Raw genomic sequence first — 23,448 nt, 5'->3', positions numbered from 1 at the left:
GTGCAACATGCATGACATGTAATCGATATGCCCATTCTTCTTGACAATTATTCTAAACAATTGTATTGTTCCACAGCCTGGATGACGCATCCATAGCCAGGTCTGGTTGGGCTTGGAGCACTGTAAGAGCAGGCTAGAGTAAGTGCAACATCAGAGGGAGACTGCTTGGCTGGAGTTTGGATGCATGTCTTTGCACCTCACCAGTAAGGATGCTGAGATTTATATGAAAGTTGTAGTTTTCTTTCCTCTGTATTACTCTGTCATTGCGTGTGTTCATTGCATCAAGTCACTGATTCACATAGATAGTCACAATCACAGGCGCAGAAGCCAAATTTTTTTGGGTTAATTTGTGCCCCTTGCCTGTCCACAGTCCCCTCAAATACCAAAAAATCCATTCCCTTCAACCCTCTCTTTCTCCACCTTTCAGAAAAAGTGTGCTGAAACAAGCCGTTCTCAGATTTTATCTTCATGATGTCACATGGGGAGTAAGCACCCGCCCCCAGGTTTGGTTGCCCCCCCCCCACTTGGAAGAAAGTTCCATTCGCCTCTTCTGATCTTCCTCTCAGCTGCCAGCTGAGATGCTGGATAGATCAGTGGGTTATCCTGCTGAATTTTGTCTGGGAGATTGATGGTTTTGAATCCCAGTCAGGTCCTTGATTTTGGATAAAAGCGTCTGTAACATCAAGAGTGCCACATCCATTTCCTGAGATGGGTGTGGTCAGGGGCGGAGTCAGACAGCTAAATACCATTTAAAACCACAGACACAGAAACGGCTCGTTCTGAAAAGGGCTGAAACAAAGGGGTTTTTAGACATGCAAAAATCCTATACTGGAGTGTTTTTTCAGCAACAAACTTCGCAGGCATGTTTTGGGGACCTCTGAGAACAATATAAACTGGTCTTAAAAGGGTAAAATATGTCCCCTTTAATTCTGCGTAAATCATGGTGCTTTAAGCAGGCATCATCCATTCTTTGTGGATCTGGCCCATGAAGATCAGAGAATGTTTGCATGCTATATTTTAGCTAGAAAAAAATGTATGTAGTTTGAGTCATCATTGGGTTCCCTTCGAACTGAACATGCTTTTAAGATTCAAAATCATTTTTGAAACACTGCATAACTACTAATTTACACGTTTTATATCCTCTCTTTTGAACGAGTTGGTTTCTGCTTGGGGACCAATCAACACCTCTGACACTTGTACTTCCTCCAATCAATCCTCCATTATGTGGACACATGTTCAGCAGCCTTTCATTGATCTGAGAGCCCCTCTGACAGAGGTTCAAGCCTCTCTGACCCCAGTCATTTAACCCTTGACCCATAGCTATCGGCTGAAAGCGGATCACAGTCTGGGGATTTGGTTTATTTCAGGTGGCCTGTGGCTTCAACAAAATGAATCAAATAATCAACGTCTGAGCACACATTTTAGACCAGAGGGGTACATTTTGAAGCTGATGATAACACCAAAATCATAAGAGAGTTATCAAGGGGAGTGATTTCAGTATGTGCTTGATGAAAGGGTCCACTTACAAGCCATTTCTGATGTTCTCAAGTGAATCCTAAGCAATGATTGGAGTACGTCTAGAAAAAGCAAGGAAGACCTTGAACCAGGACGTCTTTCCAAGGTTGAGATCATTCTTTAAAAACTTCAGATACCCTTGTTCTATTGTTGTTTAATGGAAGTTTTGTTGAAAGGTAGATAGTTCGGACTGAAAGGTCCTCATCAGCCATTATGCGATTGCCGTATAAGGCAAGATGCCATCCATTATAGTGGCTACCACCATTTCTCACATAATTCTCCCCTCTGAGATCCCTTCCACATATGGGCTCATATACATACATGCAGGCACTGTCAAGTGTCTCATAACCTGACATTGATCTTCAACTCTGATGCTCAGCTTTCATTACTGGCTGAAGGGCGTTGTTTGTGAGAGCGATCTTCATGTAAAGCACCCATAAACGATCACAGGCCGCGCGGGCAGATTTATGGTCATGGGGGTTACAAGGAGACGTGGGACAATGCGGCATCTCATCTATAGATCTCGCAGCTGTGTAAGTTTGGGGTTTGTTGGTGGTCATGATGGTTATGAGGAGGAGGAGGTGAAGAAGGACAGCGGTGGTACAGAAAGATGTATTTTTGATGATTCAGGACAGATAATAGAAGCAGGAGCTAAACTAGCATGCAAATGCTCATATGGATACAAAACACACATTAACATGCTAATTCTGGGTGTAGCTGGTGGTCAGGAAATGCTGCACACCTCTGGCCCCTTATTTCCATGCTGAATAGTTAACCTCGAGATCAACCATGGAAAATGCAATCCTCAAAGATTGTCCCTCTAAAGACCCCATCTACAGTTAATTATCATTTCCCACTCACAGTTCTGCATTGTTAATGACTTTCTGTGCATATTTTTGCCCCCTTTTCAAACTAAAATGTTCTCTATTATGGTGCCTTATCCAGGCAGGTGTGAAACTGAATTCATTCACTGCAATGCACTGTATTCTTTGCATTAAACCTCAATCTCTTCTGGTAAGAATAAACAGCAGGAGGTCAAGGTCGGCAATAGTTCCTGCTGACATTGACAATGGACTGGCTTTTGCACATGCAACTCCTGATATTGGCATCATTACTGCTAAAGTTTTACACACCGCTTTTTCTGCAGGATTTCAATCATGTCAGGGTGAGGGTCATTAATCTTTCACTCGTGCAGGCAAAGTCCTTAATGATGTCCACTAACAGGCTCAGGAGTCCATCAGTGAGAGTCTCCAGGGAGAGGGGTCAGGGTGTTTGGTTCGCACAATCTGACCTCTAGTGACCATCGCAGCTATCAATGGGCCCTTGTCAAGGGTCCTGTGCAAACAGATTAGGGCCCTTTGTTTGTAAATAGGATGACCAGCTGCCTCACTGCCCACCACTACAATTATATGACCCCTAAAGAAGAAGGCGGGTTTTATTGAGGGTTTGAGCGGTCATACAAGTCGCTTGAAGATGTTTGTTATTGTTTCTGCTTTAATGGAGTTTTTAATTAATTATGTGATGCTAAGGGGTTACAAAAAAGCAAAAAGGAGAGCAAAGCATGACTTTTTAGAAATATTTGTGGGTGATTATAGAATTCTAAAATTAAATAAGTTTATAGATTTTACAGAAAGGTTAAAAATACTTATTTTCAATTTGTAATAAACTAAAAAGGCCAACCAAATCCCAACTTTCCCTAATCAGACTTTAACCCCAGCAGAAAAACCCCAGGCTAAGTCAAGTGTTAGTCATTGCCAATCATCCCCTCGTTAACCCCTCACTCCACGACAAATTGCCCTCTTGCTCCTGCTCAACAACGACTCTCACTGTGTCCACCCAAGGGGTTAAACCCCCCCCAACCCTGGACCCCTGGGAGGGCCCAGCATGGCTGACCACCATCATATCCTCATTTGACCCGCATCTCCCATATGGAGAGGGGCAGAGCGCAGGCCGAGGGGAGAAACGACAGAAAGGTCTAAGGTTAAATGACCAGGACTGTTTACACGGCAATGGGGAGTTGGAACAGCAGACGCATGTCCAGTCTGTTAATGGACTCATCCAGACTATTTAGACCAGTATTGATTAACTACGTTAAGTCGAAGTGAATAAGTAAAGGATCTAGGGTAATGAGCAGGTGAATGAAGGTGTATGAGCAGCTGTTTTCAGTATAACTGCATATTCCTAAAAATGTCCTAAGCAGCCTCCAGTCCAAACTTTAAGCCTCCACATCTCCTCTCTTCCACATCTTCTCACACGGGTTATGAATCTGATTAACACAGGGTTTGCTTTTGTTTGGACACCCTGTGTTTACATAAAGAGGCCCAGTGGGACCAGCCCCGGAGGTCAGGGGGTCGATCCTTGGTTGTCAGAGAGCCTTGTGACATTTCTTTCCCACGTTTCCCAGCTCCCATTGTCCACGGCGAGGAGCCCCCGTTAACGTTTGGCCCTAGGAGGTAGTGTGGCGTGAGAGGGAGGCCTCGGGGTATTGGACCCTCAGCGGGTCCCTGGGAAACGGGCGTAACCAGGCGGGGCCGAGGCGAGCGGGGACAGCATGGGGTCATTTTCCGGCTTGCTGCCCCTCTAAAGGGCTTTGGAGCACGGTATTGGCCCCTGGAGGAGTGCTGGTGTGGAAGACAGTACAAAGGGCTTTGTCTGCATGTGTTTATGAGGGAGAGAGAGGGAGAGAGAGAGAGGTGTGATTGACTGAACAACATGTTTTAGGTATGAAACGATTACTGAAAATTCTTGCCTCCATTTTAATTGGTAACCAATTCTAATGATAAATATGGGATTAAAAATTAATAGTTGACCAAGGCCACAAAATATGAGACGGATGACTTTGACACTTGCTGCTCTTGGAATATTTTCTGATTTTTATCCCCCACCAAAAATTCAAGTAAAATGTTGATAAATGCAAAGACAGTCAACCTAAAATAGCTTGAATTTTAATTCTGGATAATGTTGTGCAGGTAATAACCCTTCTCAGAGGTCACTGGATTAAAAAACTTTATGTGTAATAGAGAATTATTGCATTAAAAAATGCTCTTTCCTAAGCAAAACATGATTATGAATGGATTTAATTACTAAAGAAGGTGTTTGTAACTTTTCTAAATTTACTCACATTTATTTCTTCTTAGTTATATTCAGAAATAATGCTATATTTCTGTTCTAAATCACAGCATATTCGAAAATTAAGCGACAAATCCCTCTTTCTTTAAGCCTCTCCTTACTAAGAAGACGTGCATTTACATTTTGCCTCTTGTACACCCAGGTTGTCATTTGAAGCTAACTCACTAAGCTATTGAATAATAAATAGACATCAGCAAAATGAATAAATAAAACATCTCATCCTGCCATTATCACCTTTTTCTCTGTCTACATGCCAGAAAAGATATAGCCGCTGTTCCTGCTTATAATAAGGTCATCCTTTTTTAATGTTAGCCTGCTGCTGTCTGCTCGCTCTCTGACAGCTTCTCTGGAGCTTCTCTGGTCCAATCGACGTGTACAGTAATGTGCGACTAAGGCTTTGTTGATCTGAGAGGAGGGTGCATGCTAGTGATGATGGGAGAGAGAGACCCCCTCAACCCCTCACACACACTAACACACGCATACACCGGCGTTCCCGCGTGGCGCGAAGAGAAAAGCAGCAGAGGATCTTGCGGGAGAAACGGTCTCTGGTGTACGGTGCATCAAGAGGATCTGTGCCGTTTTTTTCTTCCTCTCGCTTCAGCTTGGTGTCGGATGGCAGCCATTTTGTTTTTATGCATTAAAGATTCACTGAGGGCCCCACTCACTATTTTTGAGGTCATCCCTGGGGAAAAGATAAAAATAAAGAAATCCACACGTCTTAACTTTTTCTTATTTTAGAAATATATAAGCCAAAATTTCCTGTGATGTCTCTGTGCACACCATTATGCCAGCTGAGTTCCATATAAGGATGCTCTGCTGTTATTTTTCCATTCTGTGCTCTCTTGTCCAGAAATTTCTGTTTGAATGAGTGGCAGCTATTGTTGCAAGTGAGCACATAGCTTTTCTATCAGAGTAAATATGAACTGCCATCATCAGAGAGGTGGTGGCCTGTAGCTGATTATTTTATGGTTGTAAAATCTTTTTCTTTTTTTTTTTCTAAACAAGATGAAAAGATGTAATGTCTTAAAATATTTCAAAAAAGATTAAAATATGTCAAGCTTTATGTGTGGTCAACAATTTAAAAAAATCATTGATAATAAAATAACTTTCATTTAATTAAAAAAAAATGTAATCATAATTTAAAGAGGCATCTGTTGCAGACCTCTACAATGGGGCGACCTTAACCATGGGATGGGAAGTACTAACCCTAACCCTTGTTGTGTTTTTTCCTTCGTCTGTTGTGTGTTAGTTTTATTCTAACCTTTAGGGTTCAGGTACGCAACCCTCTTTGGATTCCTGTTAGTTTTTGGTGCATTAAATTTAAATTCCTCCTCCCCCTAAATTTCTGCAGTTGTGATAAATAGCCACTTACCCGTAACCTCTGACAGCGAGCGGTAAATATACGCCATTCTGGTACCGGCTTGGGTAACGTACGCCACTTCCTGCCCCGGGGTCAAAGTCGCCCCATTGTAGAGGTCTGCAGCCAGGTCCTTCTTGGTTTCACGCTCATTTTCTTAGATTGTTGCACAGCTACGATTAACATCATTGCAAAGGAAATATCTGTAAGAAGAATGTCCAAACCATCTTTCAAGATACGCCACGGAAAACTAATTAACTCAGATAACTGATAGCCTTCATAATTACAGTTATCATCCTGTGTCATATGACATGTTAAAACATTACTGTTTTAACCCCATTCACACAGGATTAGCATTACTTAGAGACCTCTGGTAATTTGTGATAATGATGCAGGCCGTCTGTGTTTTTAATCCCACCTGAACCATTCGTGTCTGTAATTTGGGGAGTAAAAATTCCAGGAAAAATTACCTACCATATTTGGGTGAACACATAAATCCACAGGTAATACTAATCCCATGCAAATCGGCATCTCTCTAATTTAAGGCAGTACTTACTGTTTTTTTTTTTACGCTCCATTTTGCATTTTCTGCTTCTTTTTGTGATCAAAAAATTACAGAGGCTGCGTGGGAGTTTGTCAACAAAGTTTTGACACATATATGCAATTAATAGTGGGGTTTTTTCAGGTCATTTACGGTTCTGACTTTATTTTGCTTATTTAAAGTCTAGTGTCCAAATCTACATACACGCAACGCTGCTCTCTTAATACAAACAGTGCTTCTACTCTGCCTCCTACAGCTTTTCTTTACCATTACCTGGTCTTATGTCAGTGTTATTAAGCTATAGATTTCATACATAACACAATTTATGCATGTGTAATGATTACAAATATATAAAGTCCATCAACAACATCAACTGCATAAAAACTGTTCAAAGTGACAGGAGAGGTTTATATTTAACATGAGATGCCTCGTGCCTCTCACATTAATGGGTGGGATAGTTGACTTCCTCCAGTTTCCTCTTCTCTGTCTGATAAGCTGCAGATACGCATGTCATAGACGCAAGCTCAATGTGTAATGGAAAAGTGAGGGGAGTGTTTTTTTAATAGTTTAATGGCCATGAACAGCTTGTTACTGATCTAAAAATGTTCAAGATATATGTACATATACAGTATGTACACCTTAGCATGTTGTCTATTGAAAACTGGGTAACAGTATGTATAGCATACATGTAAATATCGCTTGCACAACGTGGTGGGCATGACTTTCCTTTTGTTGAATGAACTTTTTAAATAGAAATTCTGTTTTAATTGCTGCAGCGGCGTAGCACCTTCATGCTGTCATTTAGAAATGTCTGTAAATTTAAGTCCATTACAGACTTTGCTTATCCAATTGGAATGCACAGCACCAAACACTGACATTGAGGGGTAATTCACAAATTACCAGAGGGCCACAGGTAACACTAATCCTGTGTGAATAGAGTTTAGGTTTCAACATCTTAAATCCACTAAAATGTGTATATGTACAACACAGTTGACACTCTATGTATTAAGTTAAAACACTTAATAAATATTGCTTTCGCCTCTTCTCCCTGATTTGTAAAACACTAAGGTATTTACTCTCCTGTCACAGGGGATCCCGTTGTGTTTAAGTTACATAATTTTAATGGTAATGTAAACATATTCTTAAACTAAATTCTATTTTAATTCTAGATTTATGTTCTTTGACGGTAGTGTCCTTCCTGTATCTGTCATTATGCAGCCCCTGTGGTCTAACAAACATGCAACACAGTCAGTGTTAGCATTAGCTACTTCAGTGCTAATAGCTCCCTAGCAAGTAGCTATAGGACTAGCTAACACATTATTAAAGATCAAAGTTGTGTTTTTTTGGGACCAAAACAGATGTAAAAATACATTTTTCGAGTTCTGGAGGAAACTTTGGGATGCTCTGGGCCACTGCTGATTGGTCTAATGCTGTGATGTCACTGACTGTGATGTTGACTGAGAAGACTCAAACTGGTTCTCAAACAAAGAGTTGGAGGAAGGCCATGAAGGAAGTCAACCAAAGTTACCTTATATGGTTCCTTGCCCAATCAAGGATTAATGAAAAACTGCTACAGAAGGAAATATTTTCTTTTCATAAGCAACAAATTGACACAGTGCCAAGGCAGCTCCTTGTTTGAAATGATAATAAATACAATTTTAAAAAAGGAAATTTTGAAAATCCTAATTCGTGATATTCAGTAGGATGCCTTTTTAATCCTGAGTACTGACCATGTCTACAATTTGTAAATCAAACATTTCAGGCCAAATATATCTGGTTAATTCTGGTTCACAGTTTCTGTTTTGTCATTTTTGTTCATTTTTAGATCATGTGATAGCATCACAATAGGAGAAAAGATGGTTATGAGAGGATGAGAAGGATTTTTGTGAAGAAAAAATACAGAAGATTAGTAAATTTGACACAAGAAGAGGAAGAGGACGATTAAAAGTCCTGCTGCAGTTTTTAAAAACCTGTTTTATTTGATTCATGGCTCAGTGCTTTTATTGTTGCTCAATTTTCAACATAAGGCAGTCTCTAAATAAGGCTGTGTTTGAGGCCTCCTCCTGGGTTTGATGGTTTTTCATACGCCAAACTGGAAATGTCCCATGTCAACTCACACTATACTAATACTGTATTTAAAGTTCATCTATAGAAGGGAAATAATAATCATGAGTTGTAGCCACTATTTTTGGGTTTAAATGGGTTGGTCAGTTGACTATAATTTCTTTATCATAGATTCCATTTAGTTTGTGCTTTACCCTCCTTAGTACAAAGAAAGGACAAATCTAAAAACTGCTCAACGTGATGGGGAAGTAAGACAAGAAAAAATCTGCAGGGGAGGAAATTTGCAGAAAAAATGGAGATGCATGCTTTGTTTGTCTCTAATAGACCATGCCAGCTCCTGAGTGCTATATATAAAAGTTTCAATAAGAAGCCCATTCATCCCAGTGTAGGTTTACCTGGGCTGAACGCTGTATTACCAGTAGCGTATCAGCCTGGAGAAGCAGCCTGATAGAATCTCTCCACTCTTCCAAATCGCGGACAAAACATTGCAATCTGGCGGCTGATTGCTGCTATTTTCTTGCTTCTCTCCTTTAGCAGAATTGTTTCCTGGCCCTTACAGATCGAGTTTATCAGATGTTGAACAATGGGAGAGGGGTGCTTTATCAGGAGTTAAACAAGCACATTGAATACTGTGGAAAGGGTCTCAACTTTTTCGCAACCTCGAAAACCAAACTTTGTTTCCATTTCATTGAAAACAGGGCAGAAAAAAAAGAGTCTAGGATGCTTTGGATGCAACACAGTATTTCCACATATCTCATGTTGAGCAGGTCTGACATGTGGGAGGGAACTATTTTATTCTCAAATGTATTTATTCATGGATCTGACATTTTAAACAACCTCTGTGAGCCTGCGGAGTTACAAAGCAAGCTAATTTTCTATCATATTTTGAAGATTTGAGGCCCTATCTTGTTGCATACGCTGTAAGTTCCAAGAAATATTCACTTGCTGTCTTCCCAAAGCCTGAACCTGAACTTGGAAGTGCAGGCGTAGATTTATATGCATGCCCCTCCTTTGATGGCAGGATAAATATTCACACAGACAGCCAAGGTGCCCCCGTCATTACCCATGTGCTGCGTGTTTGCCCACCAGTTAAATTCTTAGGGGGATTGTTTGGGGAGATGAATGGGGGCCAAAGTGCTGAAGGACGTATCGGAGTTCAGCAAACAAAACCTCCACAGATTGGCTCAGAAACGGCTTGGTCCAGCGGGCGAAGTTAGCGGCGAAGAGGTGAGAGGAGGAGGGAGAAAAAAAAAAGGGCCGTTGTAGGTTTTTGACTGTCAATTAAGGCTGCTGTGAATGGCTGCGAGGTGGAGGGTGCTTGCCATCTGTACAGTCCTGTTGGATCAGTGGAGATAGCCGAGGTGGCGTTCATCAGAAATAAGAAAAAAAAAAAACCCTGTCAATATTCAACTATTTAATAACCCTGAATGTGCCGCTCACCGAGCCTTTTGAAGACTGTGGGGTCTGCGTTTCCCTTTGATGTACTTTCATTGTCAGACTCTCTATCTGAAATCTTCCAAGATGGAATTGGTGACATTTTCTTTTTCTTCATTCATTCAATCCAACCTCAAAGGTTTCCTGCAGTATTTCTCTAGTCCAGGATGCTTTGTTGTATCAGGATGGGGGGTGGCGGGGGGGCATTCAAGTCTGCTGTAGTTCTCCACTAGGATTTCTATCACAGGGTAATGGAACTCCAGGAGATTTAGGCATGGATGTTACTCTAAAATATATGTATACTTTATGTGCCTGGACTACTAAAGAGTAGGTCTTGGTGTTTAGATTGCTCCAATTTAGTTTCTTTTTCTAGCATCCGATGCAAAGGGAAACACAACATGTTTTATCTTACATGCACACAAACTATATTTAAAGTTGACTCTGGTATCACACAAGTCAAATGCCCTCCTATCCCCCTGATAACATGGTTTATTTTGCATTTTATATCCCTCATCCCCAGATCTTCATCCACTCTCTCACTGTCTGTACTTGAAAGCTACCATTTTGATGATATTCTACTTTTTCAATGCATATTACTGTTTTTTTTTTTTTCAGGAATTATGTTATTTCATGGTAAGCAATTTGATCAATTCAGAATATTCCATTTAGTGCTTTATTTATGGGTTTTCAGTGGAAGGTTTATCAGATATTTCATTTGTAATATGTTAAAGAGCTGTAAGCATTTTTCTGCCCAAACATCCTGTTTTAGTTGATTGTTTTATTTATTCACCTTAATTCATTACAGGGGACATATTTTACCCCTTTAAGACAGGTGTATATTGGTCTCAGAGGTCCCCAAACATACCTGTGAATTCTGTTGCTGAAAACACTCCATTATAGGATTTTTTGTATGGCTAAAAACCCCTCCCTTTCAGGAAGTGGATTTGTCTCTCCTGATCCTCTTCTCAGCTGGCAGCTAAGCTAAAAGTGTAGTTTTAACTCTATGTTGTGTGGACTAATACAGACACTTTTAAAGTGTTAAATTCAACTCTATAGGTGTTAAATTAACACTGCTGATTTGCTGTGTACTAATTTCACAAAGTCAAAGGACCAAAGATTGCAGGTCCCATCTTTTGGGATCAAGACAGAAGAAAGGTAGTGGAAAATTTCATCCAGAATAATCTGATAAATGCACTTGTTCCAATGTGCAAGCTTGTGCATATCTATAGCAGTCCAGTTAGCTAGGGCATATAAAGTACTGTGATGAAAAAGAAAGTGTTGTGTTATAATAAATCTCAGTGCACCATTATCTAGCACAAAGATTTTGAGTAGAGGCAGATAAAAGTATTTTATAAAAAGTATTTTAAAAAAATGGAAAAGTAAGAAAATTTACAAAAAGTAAAACCTTCAGCTGTTTAGCAACATAACGAATGTACTCTTAAGGAAATCACTTTTGGAAATAACTAAGCTAATTAAACATTAAAGGCCATGCTGGCTAAAGTTATACAAAATGGCAAAGTGTATCAAATGTATTATTGGTTCATTACCTACCTATAAATTAAGCAAACAAAAAATGGTTTAACTTTCACAGAAGCTTCCATAACCTATCAGATACATTTTTGAGGACAATGTTGACTTTGCAGTATGTGAAACTGCATTGGAAGTGCAACACAACTGGAGTTCCAAATTCAGACTCACTCAGACATGCACATTATGGCATAGCCAGGCCCAACTGTAGCATAGACTTTTGCAGGGGTAGCCAGAACACAGCTGAACCTGGACAGAAGAATTTAAAAAGCTGTTTATCCTGTCTGGTTTCACACAATAAATCCAGTCAAACAACTAGCACTAACATATCGTGCATATGTTTTATCCCTGTGTATGATTTTGATTTTTAAAGCCATCACAAGAGTGGAGGCGTGTTTTGCAGTCTTCTTTGCTTCTCTTTAATTAGTTATATAAATGAAATTTACAATTTCAAGTAATAACAAAGGCAAGTGAATCATGCAAAGAAAGCTACAAGCAGCCTTCAACACAGCAACATACCCCTGATGTGTACCAAACAGCACCGAGACCAGGAACCAATCCTGCCAACAGTCCATGGAGGACTATAGTCTCTGTCCATGGGTACCTGCTCTACCAACTGAGCCAAACTAGCCCCCTGTTTTTTTCTATTTCAATGTAATTGTATCTACATGTTTTAGGACAAACAAACAAGTGTAAAAGAACATGCTAAGGAGCATACAAGCTGAAGTCAAAGATTCTCTACATGCACAAAGCTCACATACTGCTCACAGAATAAATGTCTTATATAAACAACAGCAACCCCTGTCTGTAAGTGCCTGGTCATTTTTCTGAACATTTCCAGCTGCATTCACACATTGGTAGTGGTGTAGTGCAGTTTATACTGCATGTGGGTATAGGGAGTAGGGGAGAGTGGGGTAAGATGAGCCACCCTCTGTATCTAAGCAACTGTGCCTAGATTTTGTCATGTAACCATGAATTCAGGAAGGATCCATCATTTCTGTCTTGCTTATGTTTGCAAGAAGCTCATGGGAGATGCAGTAGGACTTATAAAATGCTTTCTGTTTTTTTAAGTAAATTTTCTACATTTTAAGAATAATGACTTTTATATGAAAGCAAATGAATCCAGGTCTAAAAATACGTTATACATGTTGGTGATAACTTATAAAACCAGGTAAACCCTTTGCTAAAAATTAGGCTGCCCCTATGTTAGACATTATTTTCCAAAAATGGTAGCTATGGGGTAACCTTGCAAAGCAGATGGATACACCCATTTCCTTGTTTTTGACTGCCGAATCCATATTGCAAAGCTCCCATCTGAACTGTTTAGAAAGTGACAGGACCAATCAGCGACAAGGGGCAGTACTTTCAGGCAAAGTTGTGACGTAAACAAGCAGCAGCAAGAGGCCAGCGCAATTATGGCGGAAGAGCTTAGCGTGGATGCTGCTAAAGCGTAATTTATTATCAGAACATGACAACAATTCTTCATTCAAAGAAGAACAAAGAACAGCAGTGAGTTGTTTTCTTTTTAAAAACTACAAAAGTCGAGTACTTACATGTCTATAGTCGCCATATTTCGCGTTATTCCGGTATTTGCGCATTTGCAGCTTGATAGCTGCTATGTCACGTCTTGTTGCTCTCATTGGCCCGTAGAGATGTGACAGACAGAACGTTCATCCAATCACACTCCGGGGTTTTTTCAAAGCATCTGCCTTTTCTCAAAAGGTTCCTATTGAAGCTTTCCCAGATGGATGTGTGAAACACATCCATCTGGCATGTCTGGTTAGCTATGGGGTGAACACCATAAGGCACACAAGACCAGTTAAAGCGGGGTACACACATAAAGATAATCTGGCTGTTTTTGTCCAGATTTTGCCCCTTCCTGACCAGGGATGGCAAACACCCGATTATTTTACATCTTATAAGTTTATCCTATAAGATTATCCTGTGGTCTGAGGTGTGTTAAGAGTAATTTGTCCCGATAATCGGCTCCAAAAACCGTCGGGGCCGACAATCAAAATCTTCATGTGTGTGGGGAAAGCTGACAACTTCCGAGTCAAGACTCCATGAATTGTGACGTGGAACGGAATGTAGCCAATCAAGAAGCGAGCTGACTGAGGAACAAGGAAGCAGGCGTAAATAAAAACAAGCACGACCTGCTGAAGCATCATAAAGTTCGGTGGACTTCTGAAATGGAGGGGTTTGCGCTGTCTCCAGGATTTCCTCCACACTTTTTATTTTTTTAGTTCGGGATTTTTCTGTAAAAAATAGTCCCAAGAAAACCATCATTCCCTCTTCTTGTATGTCCTCTTCCATGTTGCGTGTTGTGTTTTCCTGTTGTTGCTATGTTTCTTCTTCTTCATTTTTGTTAGATCACGTGTGATCACGCGAGATTTCTGGCTTGGAGGACGAGATTCTAGATCGGTGGTGGGACAGAATCATGATGTGTGTGGCGTGCTGTGTTGAGATTATCGGAGCACACCACACACAGTACGATTAAAGCTGTTCAATGCCTGATTTTTATCTTCATGTGTGGGGTCTCTAACAGATAAAAAATCTCTTAAGATTTAGAAAATCCTTTTGTGTGTTCCCAGCTTAAGTGCAAAAGTAGACAATAAATCATCATTAAATTAGAAATGATCTTACAGCAGGACAAATGGAACTTTTGGTGCCACTTTGGTGTGGCAATTCTGTTTTTTGGTCATGACTTATTTACCATAAGAATAGAAGTCTAACCTCTACCCTCCTGTTTCTGACTGCATGATCTGCCCTTGATTCAGAGGTGACGTATGCCCTGTTAGCCCTGGACGAGTTTTGCCTAGGGACCTCTGGTAATTTCTAAAAATATCACAGGATGTCTGTGTTTTTAACCCTGTACAAATTGTCACTGCTTTAATTTGCATATTAAAGACTGCAGGGCAAATTACCTACCATATTTTAACACATACAGAGGTCCACAGGTAATACTCATCCCATACGAATCGCAACTCTGTAGTTTAGGTTTGCAGTTTTGTTTTAACGATCTATGTGGCTTATTCTGCTCTTTTAAAAAAATAAATACTAGAAGCTGCAAAGGAGATTGTTAAAAAAGTTTTTTACACATATAGTTAATGAGTAGTGTTTGTCTTCCAGTTAATTTCAGCTTATGTGTAAAAATGGTTTAATTTCACCTGACCTGTTTATTTAAACTCTGCTGACCAAATGTACATGCATGCACTGCTACTTTCATTTGCAGAGCGCTTCTGCTCTGCTTCCTACAGTTTCTCTTTGCAAGTGCCTGATCAAGTATCAGTACTATTTAGCCATACATTTCAAGCACTACACAATTTATGATTTGAAATGTGTCGTTCAATATTCAGCGGTTAGGCTGCAACAGCTGATCTTCATGAGAAGGGTTGTTGTGGATGCAAAATCCCAGATTTATAGAGCGCAGAATAACTTTAACTGCATAAAATCTGTTAAAGTAACAGGAGAGGTTCATATTTGGCATAAGACACCTCCAGTGTTGCCAGATCTCGCAAGACAAATAAGCAACCAGGCCTGTGAAAACAAGCCCAAAACAAGCGACTTTTGCTATGGAGGCCCCCTAGGTTCTGGGAAGAGAAAAATAAATAAACTGTGTGCACTGTTTTACAATCTGTGAGGACAGATTGTAAACTGTGGGTACAGATTGCCAATTTACATCCGTGTGGACAGATTGGTAAACAGTGCACAGTTTTGCACAACTTTACCCATGGTACAGTTTATTTTTCTCCCCCATGAGCTTCAGAACAATGACCACAAGTGGGAGTTAAACTGTCTTTTCACATTATTTAACATTAGAAAACAGATGGGATATCAAATATAGACTGGCCTACCAAGTACATTCAGTACATACAGTAAACCTCTGATAATTAAATTATCCACGCACAAATAATTATCCTGAATTCACAAATTCTTTATTATTGCTTTCATGCACTCATCTTCCTTTTTTCTTTTAGTTACAGGACTTCAAACCAATATGTCATAGAATAGAACTCAATAGAAACTTCAGCAATAAACAAAGGCAGTATAAGGTGACTTAAGCCAGGTCATTCAGACAAATGTCGTCAACAGTGCAACAGGGACTGCAGAAGATCCCATTTTTAAATTAATACAACCCAGAAACAGGAGAGATTACAGATAAACCGTCTGCAGCAATAAAGTGACTCCTGCTCTACAGTCCTCCATCAGTCGTGCTTTTCATTTAAACGTCACTGATATTTTCCTTAACAGAAAAAACGAAAAACAGATTGCCCTGCTCTGCCTCTGATTGGCTAGTACTCGTTGCCATCAGGGTCAGAGCCAATTAGAAGCAGGAGGCAGGTGGGAAAAAACTCTGCTGTCTCCTGTGTGTGTGTATGGGGAAAGGGGAGGGACAGAGGGAACAGGAAGGACAAACTATCCTACGTTTAAATAACACATCGAAAATATCTGCTTGACAACTTAATATGGAGCTGGGTCCAAATAAGCAACTACACTTCAGAAACAAGCCCAAAAAAAATGCAACCCGCGACTACCAATATTTATAAGCAACTTTACAGAAAAACAAGCCCAAAGTCGCTTAAATAAGCAGACTTGGCAACAATGGACACCTCCCTTTCTTTGTCTCTTTTGTCTGACCAGCTGCAGATATGCACAGGTTACCTGCTCAACATTGGTGTGTAATTGGAGTTAGAAGGAGATTGTTCACTCGTTTATTTATCATGGACAGCTTGCTACAGATCTAAAAATGTTAAAATATATAGAGAGGGAAAGAAAACTTTTGTTTCTTAGAAATTCTGGTTAAGAGTATGGACACATGAACACAGTGTGCAAATTTTCTTTATGAACTTTAGAAATAAAAATTCACTTGCTGCAGCCATGCAGCACCCATTTGTTTTCCCTCTGGAAATGTCTGTAAATTTTGTGTAAATTATAGATTTTTGCTTATTCCGTACGAATGCACCGCACCAAATACTGACGTCAGGGGGTAATTCATTAATTATCAGAGGCCCACAGGTAATTCTAATCCCATGTGAATAGTACTTGTGTAACTGTAAACTTTGCATCCGAGTAAGAAAGCTACTTCAGCCTCAAAAGGCTTGTAGAACTACAAGAAGGGAGCAACAGTATTCCCATGCATCCATGACGGAAATGTTGAATCAACATCTTAATTGTTCAGTGGTGTTGAAAATAACTGTTGGTTTGTCCTAACACCTAAATAACTGGGAAAATGTTTGTTATTGAACTTATGCTAAGGTTTTAACTTAAACTCAGGTGTTCAGTTTACCCAGCTATGGCTCACTTTACTTGCTGATTTGGATCAATTTACCTGGGGCAAGTTGAGCCACAGCAGCCCTTTCTTTGGGAGTTCATATTTTCAGACAGCTTTGTTTCAGATTCATGTAGATCATTTCTAACCTGACATGCCAGATGGATTTGTTTCATATATGCATCTGGACAACCTCTTGTACACAGCGTTTAAGAAAGGGCAGCGCCTTTGAAAAACTTATAGGGTGATTGGATGAACGTTCTATCACATCTTTACGGGCCAATCAGAGCAACAAAACACCTGATGTTGTCGTTACCGAGGAGTAAACTCCATAACTGCATAATGTGAACCATGGTGAATGTAGACGTGTCAGAACATGACTTTTGTCATTTTAAAAAGGAAACAACTCACTGTTGTTCTTTGTTCTTCTTTTAACAAAGAAATGTCGTCAAGTTCTGATAAAACTGGCACTTTAGCAGCATCCACGCTAATGTCTTTCGCCATAATTGCACCAGCCTCTTGTTGCTGCTTGCTTACGTCACGACTCCACTGTGCCCAAAAATACTGCCCCTCAACGCTGATTGGCCCTGTCACTTTCTAACCATGCCCAGACAGTTCAGATGGGAGCTTTGCAAGATGGATTCGCCAGTGAGACACACGGAAACAGGCGAATCTATCTGCTTTGCAAGGTTAGACCATTTCACCTGATGGCAAAAATCTTGAAAGAAAGGTTCATGCTTTTGTTCTACATCCGTCTCATTTTTCCTGGCATTTAGAATGGCATGAGTAAAAACCGGCTCATCTCACCCCACTCTCCCCTATACCCACTTATTTTTTAGTCTTCGTAGGAAGTCAAGCAGATGAAGTTGGTGGTTAAGGTGCAAATACAGCAGGCGATTTTAGGCGTACGAAGTCAAACACAGGCTGGGGTATAGTTACTACTGCAGGCCTACATCACCGCACATTGGCCCACTGTGACCAGCAAATTTTTAAAGTGGCTGCCAGGACATTCTCCTGATAAGTCTGTTCATGTTCATTCATGCAGCTCACCCCAAAAATTTCAGGATATTTTTAGGGGTCACATGTGTGGGGGTATCTGATTGTGGGTCAGAGGCATCTGTTAGTCTGTATGTTTCTCATTTAAATGGAGGCATATCTCCCTTTTGTTTAAGCTGAAGTAACATAAATCAAAAAGAAGTTCCAGCAGACTTTTCTTTTCTTATTCCTTACATATGGAACTGAAATTGTGAGGGCACTGTCTGACCCTGGATGTAAGTAAATGTGATGTTTTTGCCTTGTAAAAGGTGAGTAGACTCCTGGAGTAGTGGTGGGTGTGTAAATATCTTCCCCACTTATACTTTGAATTTGACCTCTCTTTTACATGTTCTTCAAAGAAGGTTGTTATGCACCATTCTCCATCTGAATGATGGCATCTCCTCCTTGACCTTTCGCTTTAAAATACCATGCAAACATTGAAAACATGTTTATTACTGGGACGCTAAGACACCTGAAACACTCAAAGCAGAGCCCTGAGCTGAGGCCGTGATGATACAGATTCTGTCACACCATACATGTGAAGGAAAAGTCCCTGTGAAATGAGTAGGGCGGACTTTCCCTCACTATAAAGTATCTTTCAAGGTCTGTCTGGAGGAGGACATAACTATAGAGCCCACACTCCACAGTGTACGGCTGTAATGTCTAACAACTTCCTCTATTTCTCCTCCTCATATTCAGCTAATTTGAGTCTCCCGTCTCTCTGCGCTGCTGTGTGCTCTATACATCTTCACCCACCATTCCCTCACATTTTCACTCGGTGCACTCTCACTCTGGAGGACCTATACACCGGCAGATAAGAGGAAATGAAGTCTCGTCTGCACAATTTGAAGCGCTGCTTTGAAGCTGAATGCGAAATAGCAGCTCGGCTCCTCTCTGCTCCTCTCCGGCTGGTAAAATAAGGGCCCTCTCGTTAAAAGCACTTTACCTGTGCTCCCTCTATGGATCATTGCTCTCATTAAACAGATTTGGGGTTACATTCAAATCACAATTACTCGCAGCAATAACTGTTAATGGGCACAAGGGTTGAAAGAGTAAGAGAAATGTTTCTGACATTTCTTTTTATATCTCTCTTTGAGCCAGGATGAGAACACATCAAAAAGGTGTAAGGTGAGACGTAAACCAACCCAAACCTGAATGGGGATTGATTTCAAAGTCGAGCAATACTGAATGGTACCTGAAAAAAAAATTAAACTTTACACTAAATTTTAATCTTAAGGGAACAGTTACTCACATAATGACGACATGTTTAAAATAGAGACGTGAACTTTCCCTCAAGATTGAGAAAACTCTTGCCCTTATGTGACCTTTCAGCACTTTCTGTGCGAGTTTTTTTGCGTTTGAAAATGCAACTTTGTGTGTTTGTGCAAGTGTGTATTTGTCTGGGGAGTCTTGTGTATGTACCAGACTGTCGAGAACAGCCCCCCTGGGTCTTACGGCACAATGCCAAGAAGAGTGCAAGCAAGATGCTTTCATGTGCAGAGATCCTACTGTCTGCATGTGTTGGTTTGTATGCATGTGCACATGTGTGGGTATGTGCAAGAGCATGTGTGCATGTGTTTGACTGAATGGATAAGGAGGAGAATGTATGTCACTTTGGAGGAGCTGCAAGTAAAAGTGTGGAAACATCCTTTTGTTGTAATGCAAGTGAAGCAAGTTTTCCTAATTTGTCACTTAAATCATTTAGACTTAATGTCTAAATGACGATCTGCACTTTGCATCTTGTGTTTGTCGGATAAAGACAAATGTCTTCAAAATTCACAGACTCATTGCCTCCTCTGAGAGTTAGTAACCTGCTGACTGCCTCGGGAAAAAAGAGCTTTAATAAGTGTGTCATTAATGACACAGAGTGTGGATATGATGCATCTTACTGTGTGTTTGTTTCAGAGAGAGTACAATATCCACACTATTAGCATTTTGTGAGCATGCATGTGGTTGTATCTTGCTGCTTCTTTTTTTTGCCTCTGTTAGTTTGTGCGTGTTTTTACTGTATGTGTGAGGGCCTCTCCTGGTGACTGCCTAGGGCAATAGCACAGGATGTAATCCCATGTATGCCTGCAGTCTCTTAGCTGCCTGCGTAGATGTGGAGGAACGTTTTAGCCCCTGCAGTGTGCCGTAGGGCACGGGCGCTCACCCTCCCGCTCCACTAACAGACAGCAGCTGCCTGCTGCAGCTCCTACACTGTCTCCATCTCACTTTCAACATGTGTGTGACTCTCTCTGCACTCTGTATCCATGTGGCAGAGTTTAATTTCCAGCTATGAGCGATGGCTTAAGCAGGGAGAAATTGACTTTTGACAGCCATCACATTAAAGCAGGCACATTTTCACACATTTGTATCAAGTGTGTAGAGGTGAAGAGGACCCTCTTTGCCCAGAAATCAAATCATCTTACTTAATGTAAAGCCTTAACTTGATTGGCACTTGGTTGTAGAAAAGCTAAGATATATAGAAGGTAAAACAAGCTTATAGTGGAGCCAAGTGTAGGGCATTGATTGAAAACGAAGTGCAGGCATCCTAAGTTCTCAATTCAGGCTTTATGACAGGCAATCAAGTTTTATTTGACAAATGAATTCAAGGCAACAGACGGACATGAAAAGCTTTATTCAGAATGTGCAAAGAAATCACATCAGTTACAAAAAAATACGTCAAGGAAAATGATTAAGCTATTTCTTTATTCTTAAAAGACTTTGCAGATTTCTTTCGGCAAACTTACAAAAGATTCTTTTGTCAAAAAATGTTGCTCTGAGGAAGTGGATCAGTGGAATATTCAAATCCTCCCTAACAACTACTCCAACATGGAGGACGAAGCACTTGTTCTCAGAATCATTTGCACATGAGCACATTATTTTGTCAAACTCTGGTCCCTGTCTAAAATGTCTGTTATCTGTTCTGGATCATTTGCAGCTAAAAACAATGGCAAGCCTTTTTTAAACATCCATCCTGATAATTTCAGGACAGGCTGCCCATGAAAGGTTCCTGACTCTTACATGGAAAGGGTGAGAGTAAATGACATCGACATGAAATATGGGTGGAAAAAATATGACGAATGAAGCAACTGGGCCTGATGCTACAGTCATCTTTATATCACTGCTATTTGTTATTGAACCCACAATATTAACATACAAGTGGTCCAGAGAAACAACTGCAAGCAGAAAAGAGTACAAAAAGGCCTCAGTACCAAGCAGCAATCACCAGTGTTGAAAATGACACAGATGCAGAAGTGCAAAAACATGCAATTTCTTGAATGACAACTAAAAGCTATCTCTAAAAGGCACACTCTGTTTTGATTTCTGCTATAAATGCACAGAAATCTGGTGTGTTTAATTTTACAGCTTTAGGGTTATTAAGGTAAGGTAGGTAGTATTTCAGTGTTTTTGCAGTTGGGTTGTATAAGGTTCTTGGCGAAAGAAGTGGCATTAGCCTCCAGTGATTTCAGTCGCGCCTCAAACATACGCTTCAAGGAGCTAGCCTATACAGCATAGCAGTGTTAATTTTGGCAGCTATTTTTAATTTTAGTCTTCTAATTGAATGCATTTTAGTTTTAGTAATGTTTTAGTCATTTCTATCCTTTTTAGTTTTAGTCTAGTTTTAGTCAACAGAAACTCAAAACATTTTAGTCTAGTCTTAGTCCATATAAAGTCCTCACATTTTAGTCTTTACTTTTAGTCCAAGCATTTATTTTCTTGCCAAAATCTGGTACCAAACCATGTTAGTGTGCTCTATGCACCCAGCCCAACCTGGGGTCCCTGCTTTCTACAGCTGAGAGGTGGAATAGCTACAGCTGCATTGTATTCTGACAGATTTACCCTCAGTGGAGAAATATCAGAGATTTTGTATGTCCAACAAAAATTACATAACATTTTAGTCTAGTTTTAGTCATCTTGATGAAAAATAAACTTAGTTTTTGTCAGTTTAAGTCATCACAGATCTGTTTTTGTTAGTCTTAGTCTAGTTTTTGTCATGGAGAAATAGACTGCTGACGAACATTTTTAGTCATAGTTTTAGTCGACAAAATTAACACTGCAGCATAGCAGATGGATATTGTTTCCCCATGTAATTTATAGAGCTTAAAGTCCAAATGGATCCAAAATACAATGCTGGCTCAGTTGTTTGCTTTATCGAATTTTTTTACGTTTTATTTTTCACCCATAAAGCCTCAATTTGGCACTATTTTGTGGTGCAAGCTTCAGCTACCAGCTACGTGCTCTTCCATCTCATCTGAACATCTGTTTAAGTCTGCTGGCTTCATCTGAGGAAGCAAGAGCTAAAACAAAACTGAAATGAGCAACTTCGACTCAGTTGATGCTGACTCAATGGAAAGAAAGAGGGGAGATTAGTGGCGGAGACTGGTAAGAAGGAGATATCCTGACTTACCTGCTCATGCAGGTGTAGAAACAGCCCATGTCCACGAGAGCAACTGTTGTCATGAGTATGACTTAGTTATGTCACTTCTTAAGGACATTTCTGATCAAGGATAGCGTCTCATCGATGCCTGCAGCCTGCATCACTCCCCATCCAGAGTTCCCCACCTTACTGAGTGCTGATGTTTTACGGACCTTCTTCAGTTTTTTAAAGATAAGTTGAAGAAACTTTGCTGGTCGGGGTCAGTAACTCGTTTTAGCTTTGATGTTATTTCTTCTGAAGAGCTAAACAGCTGTTCAGATACTCTGAGGAGGAATTACTGGTAGCTGGAGCTTGAGTTGCAAAATAGTGCCAAGCACAGAGGCTTTCTGGGTTAAATATAAAACACTTAAAAAATATCAATATAGCATACAGTAGATTTTTGTGTCCCATTTTTACCCAGAACTCATTTAAATACATGAACAAACCATACTATCTGATATATTGTATAGTCTAGCTTCTTCAAGCATGCCCTGATTGAGGGGACAATGCTCTGAAATCACTCTAGGCTAATGCCAGTACGATCGCCAAGTACCTTATACAACTCAGCTTCAACAACACTAAAATATCCCTTTAAGCATCAGAAAAAACATACAAAACATATATTTAAAAAAAAGTCTTGCAATGACAGGTTCTTATCAAACAGCAACCTGCTTTACAAAGCACATTGTAAATGATAAATCAGAGTTTTGGGGTGGCCAGTCAGATTTCTAGGGCTGGTTACCCACTGGATACACCCTTGCTAATAAAGGGTGAGCTATTCATGATCAAAATAAGTTTGAGACAGTATTTCCAATATCAATGGGCTTCAAAGTCCACTTCACAACCATTGGGTGACCTCCATGATTTATACACTCAAAATTTTGAGTGTTTCATGTATGTGTGAAATAAAAAGTGCTTTACTTTTGAAGCCTTTGAAATGTGTTGAATATCAAGACACAACTTTTTTAAACTTTAGAATTGATAACAAAAATTTTCCCAAGGATTTATTGGATGACAGAGGTTCCTCCATCCTGATCAATGTCAGACAATCTTCCTCTAGTACCAAGGTCTTTCTGATCAATAGAAGAATGGCCTTCATTTGATATTGTCACTGTTTTTTTTTAGCCTTTCTCCTCTCTGTCTGTGTCTTCATCCATCCGACTGGTTATTATTCC

This window comes from Cheilinus undulatus, linkage group 5 (assembly GCF_018320785.1).
Source record: "Cheilinus undulatus linkage group 5, ASM1832078v1, whole genome shotgun sequence".
In the NCBI taxonomy this organism is placed as follows: Eukaryota; Metazoa; Chordata; class Actinopteri; order Labriformes; family Labridae; genus Cheilinus; species Cheilinus undulatus.
This window is presented reverse-complemented; position numbering follows the sequence as displayed.